The sequence below is a fragment of the Gavialis gangeticus genome, unplaced genomic scaffold (genome assembly GCF_001723915.1).
Source record: "Gavialis gangeticus isolate Ggan-Ray unplaced genomic scaffold, GavGan_comp1, whole genome shotgun sequence".
NCBI classification, from domain to species: domain Eukaryota; kingdom Metazoa; phylum Chordata; order Crocodylia; family Gavialidae; genus Gavialis; species Gavialis gangeticus.
Window position 1 is genome coordinate 127,042,189 of NW_017729024.1, and position 7,200 is coordinate 127,049,388.

The 7,200-nt window shown below is 44.3% G+C and overlaps 2 long non-coding RNA genes across 2 annotated transcripts in view; one reads left to right on the plus strand and one right to left on the minus strand.

Moving 5' to 3' along the window:
* LOC109297704 overlaps nt 1-3,059 on the plus strand; it is a 27,197-nt gene extending 24,138 nt beyond the window's left edge. The window contains exons 3-4 of the long non-coding RNA XR_002097395.1: nt 1,744-1,825; nt 2,843-3,059. This is a non-coding gene — a long non-coding RNA (uncharacterized LOC109297704). The remainder of the gene's footprint in view (nt 1-1,743; nt 1,826-2,842) is intronic.
* The window catches only part of LOC109297703, a 17,097-nt gene continuing 10,174 nt past the window's right edge, over nt 278-7,200 (minus strand). Inside the window, exons 3-4 of the long non-coding RNA XR_002097394.1 lie at nt 1,378-1,495; nt 278-1,105 (exon numbers count right to left, since the gene is read on the minus strand). This is a non-coding gene — a long non-coding RNA (uncharacterized LOC109297703). The remainder of the gene's footprint in view (nt 1,106-1,377; nt 1,496-7,200) is intronic.

Genomic DNA, 7,200 nt, shown 5'->3' on the forward strand with positions numbered 1-7,200 from the left:
AACATACAGAGCTACATCCCCGCCTTTTTTCCCACTCTGTCACACCTATACAACCTGTACCCCTCAATGCCTACTGCCCAGTCGTGCATAGAATCCCACCATGTTTCAGTTAAGCCAACTAAATCATACTGTGTGCTAGCAAGTAAGAGTGTGAGCTCCTCCTGCTTATTCTCCATACTCCTGGCATTTGTGTAAAGACAATTTAGCTCCCCAATGGGTGCTCTTGGTGCCCCTTTGCCTTGATGGTTTGTGTTAATGCTTACCTGGTTATGCCTGGCCTTGTTTGTGGCTTTCCAACCCATGGTTCTCATTGACCACTGGTTCCCCGTCCCCCTTCGAACCTAGTTTAAAGCTCTTCAGAGGCGATCAGCCAACCTGAAGGAGAACAGATGCTTACCTCTAGGAGAGAGATGAAGATTGTCCCATGCCAGGAAGCCTCCTCCCTGGAAGTGCTGGTCGTGGTTGTAGAATCCAAAGCCCTACTGAAGACATCATCTCTGGAGCTGCTGGTTGACTACCCTGATGCAGGCATCCTGGCGCCTCTGGCTGCTGCCAACTGGAAGGATGGAGGAGAATACCACCTGTGCCCCTGACTTCCTAAGCCCAACCCCCAGCTCATGGAAGTCCTTCATGATGCGGTCAGGACTACTCCCAGCCACACCATTAGTGCTCACATGGACAAGGACCATGGGGTAGTAGTCAGAGGGCTTGATGAGTTCAGGAATCTTTTCAGTGATGTCACTGATCTTTGCTCCAGGTCATGCAGGAGACCTTTCTCACCATAGGATCTGGTTGGCAGATCGGCCCCTCCATGCCTCTCAGGATTGAGTTGCCCACCACAATAACTCGGAGTTTCTTCTTCTGCCTGGGCAATGGTCCCCCAGCCTGCCCAGCGGGGGTTGCAGGGACCACCTCCTCTATATCCTCCTGCTGGAGAATGTTCCTCCACTGCCTCCTCCACCAAGACTGCCAGGGCCCCGTATCTGTTCCCCAGATGCAATGGGAAAGCAGATGCTGGCTCCTGCTGCCTGGGTCCAGAGGTGACAGTCTTCCACTCCTCTGCTGCAGATTCCTCTCATGGGGTTTCACCCATAGGCATCTGGAGCTGTAGGGAATGGAAATACCCATCAATCACAGCCCCATCCTCCCTGATCCCCCTCATCCTGCTCACTGCCTCCTGCCCTCACCTGCTCCTCCAAGGCCTAAAGGTGGACACATGAGGGACAGGTAAGGGGGCTCCCCCTCTCCCCTGATGTCAGGGTCCCTGCCAGGCCAGACCGGCAGACAGAGCTCCGTCTGGGTGGAGACCTCTGAGGAGCCGCGGGTGGGTGGCAGCATCGGGGCAGGGTCCCTAGCAGCAGCACCCTGTGCCCTTACCTTAGCTGCAGAGCTATGAGTCCTCATTGCTCTCCTGCTGGGTGCTCCTTCTTGTCTCCTTCTGTGCACCCGCCTTGCGCAAATGCCTGTGCAAACACAGACGCACCCTTACAGAGCACTGTAATATAAAATAATAGTAACAGCATTCAATTTCAGCACTGAAAAACCTTACAACGTTCTCCTTTGGTCAACATATGTTAGAAATCTAAAGGACTCATGGAATTTGGAAGTCTTCAAGGTTTTTTTTTGATTTCATTGAAACATATCAATCCACAGCAAACTTAATATTGTAACTTGCATTCTAAAGTCTAGTTTGTATGTTTGCCTTTTTGTGATTATGCATCTTAACCTCTGACATCTTTATAGGGAAGTGAACAATGGATGAAGAAGTGATCATTTTTTAACTGCTTAAGTGAAGGTCAAACAGGGCAAGAAGCTGAGAGTCAAGGTAACAATAGAATTGAAGGTTTCATTGTGGGTTCTCTTTATATGTCAGCGAACTTGATTCATACTTGGTACGAATAGAGGAACTCTGAGCTATTTCAAGAATGTCAGCAATTTTGTCATAAAGAAACTTTGATCTTGCTCTAATTTCCCATGCTCATTCATTAGCTGAAAATATGGATAAGAAAGGCTCTCTCTTATCTGCAACTAACTGCTTGCTACTTAAATAAAGCACCTATTTTTGCTCCCTGTCCTTCTAATAATAAAACAGTTCTTTGCAGGTCCTGTTGCTATAGGATAAAACTTTTGACTCAAAGGAAATATCTCTCTGATGCACAGCCTGAGAGGAATGCCTTTGAATTCTGAAACTGAGGTCAGATTCTATAAACATACCACCCAACTTCTATGCCTCAAAAACTATGGAAACCTCCTCCCCCAAATCTGCCATAGGAGGTGATAGTGACCTTTTGATAGCTCCAAGAGCATGGAAGTAGAAAAGAGTTCCTATCCCTCAAAAACTGATCCTGGGAATTCTCGACCATGTTTAGGTGCAGACTGTTCTGATTTGTTTTGTCCTATAACAGTCTTCATTGTGCTTATCAATCTAGTCTCTAAGCCCCTTACAGTAATGCAATAAGCAATGTGACTAACATCTGTCATATTGTCTCTCCAGGGAGAGAAATGTGTGCAGTAGGGAATTTTCTTTCAATAGGGGTTTTTGTTTTCCTTTATTTACTGCCTGTGTATTCTAATTTAGAATCTACAATTTTCTTTATTTTCTTCCATTTTCATAGTATACTAATACTTAGCACTTACATACTTAACACCTTTTATGTGAAGATCTCAACTTTTTTTCAGATGTTAATTAAAGTGTAGTTCCACCAGGCCAAGTAGTATTTTACTTTTACTTTTTAAAAAAATAAAATAAACAAGAGCAATAAATTACAGAATGTTAACCTTTTGCTGATCACTTAGGGTGTGGACACACAATGACTGAACCATTCTTAAATGTCATTGATAGGAACCAGTTCACAATTGTGTGAAGGGCTGTGGCTCTGACACCAGGAAGTGGAAGTGAGCACACCCAGCCTGGCATGCCACACCGGTGAGCTGGGGGGCTGCTTGTGTCCATGCTTTGGGAGTCCCAAGGGGTGGGTAACTTGTGGCTGGGGGTGTTTTCACTTTTCTGCTTTCCCTTGACTCTCCTAAACATGAGTTCAATAAACTTCAATAACCTGCAATTAACCAATGTCTGCATTGTGCTCCCCTGACCTGCGGGTGGGGAGGAGAGGGGAGGAGGGTTTAGTAATTGGACCCAAGTTTTTGGGGTCCCAGGGGCTGGGGCAGAGGGAGGCATGATGACAGGCCACAGTCAAGTAAGGAGTAAGGACAAAGTTGCTTGTAAAAAAAGATAGCTATTGTTGAAGAAGCAGCTCAGAGGAGCTTATCAATAAAAAGGGTCAACAAAAGAAGGGGAAAAAAGGAGGCAGTAGAGTTCTAGCTGAATACCAGAGTGGCCAGTTGCAGTAGGTAGGAGGAACAATGAGGTGTGGGACGCTGGTGATGCGTAGGGGGTTCATGCAGGTGCATGTGCACCCCCTGAGATTGGCGGTGCACCCCCTGGAAGCGCCAGCCACAAAACTGGAAGTGCACTCCTGGCACTCCTGGTTTTGCCGCTGGCTTGGTGATTGGCTGCTGGGGGACCCCGCCGCCATTGGCGATCTGGTGCCTGGCCCCCCCCGACTCAGGAGGCACCAGTTGGCCATGGTGTGGGATGCCTGGAGGACCGACCAGACCCCTGTCACAGAATGCCTGGTGTCACAGTGAACTGGTTCAAAAGAGTTCTTGATTTTCCAGGTACACTTCTAAGCCATTCCAGGAAGCTTTAAACTAGTTTAATAGGTTTGTAAGTCTATCTGCTTCTGGTTTAAACTGCATTTAAAACTAGTCTAAGTGTTACTATGTGTGTCCATGCCATTAAACATATCAGTTCATAATGAACTTAAACATTTAAACTTTTGCATTTTTGAGATTGCACTTTGAAGGTTTAACAGAAGTTAAAAGGTTACAGAGTGAATCTGTGAAAGAATTAGAAATTGAATTTAGGAATCTTGACACTCTTAATCTAATCTACAAAAGACGCTCTCTTTCTCTTTCCTTCAAAATACCAAATTTGCTTCTTAGATCTCAACTTCCTTCTCAATCTCACAAAGTTCCTGGGCTTAGCAAGCAATTTATTCATGTTCTCAATAAACAGCATTCAAAATTCCACAACCACAGTTGCTAAGACTCCTAATCTTAGTTTCACTTACCTTAGCAAAAGAAAGCATACTTGTTCAAACAAACTGCATGCCAGTTTTCTCCACGTTTTAATCTTATAAAAATGTTTTAGTTGTACAACAGGATTCAGAAACATGTTTACGAACACTTTTCAAAACATTTTCAAGATTAGAACTGAAAGTGTTATGATTGTTAAGTGATGAGTTTTTGGGAACTACAGGAGCATAAGTATCCCATACCATCATCTCCTTTTTCGCCCATTGTTGATGAAAGGACATTAGGGCTACATTGCAAATTCTGTGTTTGGTAGCTTCTGTAGATGCTACTTCTGACTTAGCCCAGATCAAGGTCATGGTTTCTAATGGATTATTTTTGTTACCATTATCTCTTCAGAAAATTTCTTCCCTTGGGTATGAAAAATGTGATTTTTTTTTTTTAAAGATCAGGATGCCATAATATCAGGACACAGAAGTGATATTTTGGTCTATCTGAGAAAGGACATCTCCCACTGCTGTGTGTGTAGGGAGAGCAGTGAAGTGAAAGATTCTATTCTTATCTGCAGTCTGCTTTTAAAACTTAGTATGAGCTTTGTACTGTGAATTTATTTTCCCTTGTAAGGCACAAGAATCTACTACAGCCTTGCTCTGCTGCACAATAAATCAAACTGCTTTAGCATGCTGTAATAAAAATAGTTGCTTTGAAGTACAACCTTAAATGTCTAATTTCCTAATGGTAATAATGATGCCTTATCCAGTCTTTTTTTTTTTGGTTCTGTTTTCTCTGTCCGGCTGTTTTTCTAACGTGTGGCTGTCTAACGACTGGATTTTGGATTCCAGATGTTTTGGCAAGAGAAAGCAGTAAACGACCATATACATCTTAGAAACCTCATACCACCCAAGTAGTTGTTATGTCAACTGGATAGTTTAAGTCTACCCAGACAATTCCTTTTTTCCCCTCTTACATGTTGCTAACCCTTTAGTCATCAATACAAAATGACAGAAATTCTTTTATGCGGCTATTATTACATAGATATCCAGGGAAGGGGAAACAAACCCACATATAAGCAAAATACATTTGGTTTTGATGAAAAGAAAAGATGTTTTAATTAAGTAATGAGCTCAGGCTCCATGATAGTGAGCAAGGTAATCTATGAAATGACTAAAGGTATATGTACGTGGACAGTTCTATAGCAGCCTATTTAAGATGTGACCATATTTGTATCTTGCCTCTTCTCTCCAGGAAAATAAAGAGCGTTAAAAAGCAGCTAATCAGTAATTGTACATATGCATGTGTGAGACTATCCACTTTGAACAGGACACAACCATAATTTACTTGACTACTAGTAGCATCAGCTATGGGCCTTACTGGTGTACTCCATCACTGCTGGTGGTCTTTGAGTTAATAGGTACTAAATAGAGAGAGCTGAAATAGCATACTGGAAGAGATTATGCCCTGGAGCTAGCCATTAAGAATGGAAGACAGAGTTGCATAAACAGGTGGATAAGTAAAGAATGAAAAAATGATTTAAAAATATAATAGTTATATATCAATTGTCTTGGTTTCATGTAAAATCTTGATTTTTAGATTATTTCTTGTTTTCATTTTGCTCCCTGCATTTCCTCCCGTTCTTAAAGCATGGCCATATTTCTAGCAATCCTCCTTTTAATCAGTGAAGACACAGGGTAAAGTCCTGGCTGCACTATACTCAAGGGGCACTTTGATATGGTTCTCAGTGAAACCAGGATTCTACCTGCTATTCTCTAAATGATCCATTATTTTCATGCTTTCAGCTGGCCAGAGAGTTATTAAAAATGCTGTCTCCCAAAATAGGCTAAGCATAACACTGGTGCCATTTTGTCATCCCTTGCTACAATCAGAACCAAAGGAAGATAGTTCACTCCCCCATGTGTCAAGGCACTTATACTAGGCTGCTTGGGTAACATAATAGCAACTAAAGGATAGAACTGTGCATGCGAGTCATGCATGTAAGTGATGTGACATTACCAATTGTGGGCTTTAAGGAAAAGGAAGTTTTGGGGAGGTGGAAGGTTTCTAGGCATTGAAGGTTATATGGAAGACATGATAACAAGAGGGACTAAACAGTGGCTCTTATTTTGGCAGAAAGGAAAAAAAACGGAGAGAAGAGTAAAAAGAAACGAGAGAAGAGAAACAGAGATAGTGAGGAACCTGATTCAGACAATGGAGGGATTCAAAGAGGAATAAATATTTCCACAGGTGAATTAACACATGGGCTTGCCGAACAGGGGCCCCTGGATTCCTGGAGGGCAGGCACGGGGGAGAGGGTGCAGCTCAGCGTAGATGAAACCAGCAGCTGAGCTAGGCCAGGCGTGTGTGATGCAGCAGGCTTTGGCTGCTGGGTACCAGACAGGGCACAGGGTGCAACTGCACCAGAGCCCTGGGAGTGGCTGGAGCTGCCAGCAGCTAGGGAGCAGAACCAGGCATGATGCATGGCTGGGATCTGCTGGCAGTAGGGTGACCCCAGTGAAGCCAGCCTGGCCCGACCACAATCCTGCTCATTTGCCGAGTGCTGCTGCAGTTGGAATGAGCCACGGCAAGGTGAGGGGCCAACCCTGGAGCTCACTCCATGCTGCAAGTGCCCGGCCAGCAGTGGCTCCACACCCCCGGTGCCAGCTCCCAGATGTGGGGTGATTTTGTGTGGGGTCCTGTGTAACCGGCTCTGGGCTCTAAGTCTAGTGAGGACCTCATAGACTCAGAGACATTAGGGCTGAAAGGGACCTTGAAGATCATCAAGGAGCAGGAAGTCAGCTGGGGCCAAAGGATCCCAGCAAGATAAACATCCAAATGTTTCTTGAATGAGTCCAGAGTAGGTGCCTGAACCACTTCTGGAGGGAGTCTATTCCAGGCCTTGGGGGCTTGGACAGTAAAGAATTTTTTCCTTATATCCATCCTAAAATGGTCTTGGAGGAGTTTATGACTGTTGGTCCTTGTTAACCCTCAGGGTGGCCTGGTAAAGCCTATTTTCTTGCCCTCTGATCATGCATGTGGCTCTCCTCTGGACTCTCTCAAGCTTCTTGACATCCTACTTGAATTGTGGAGCCCAGAATTGAATGCAGTACT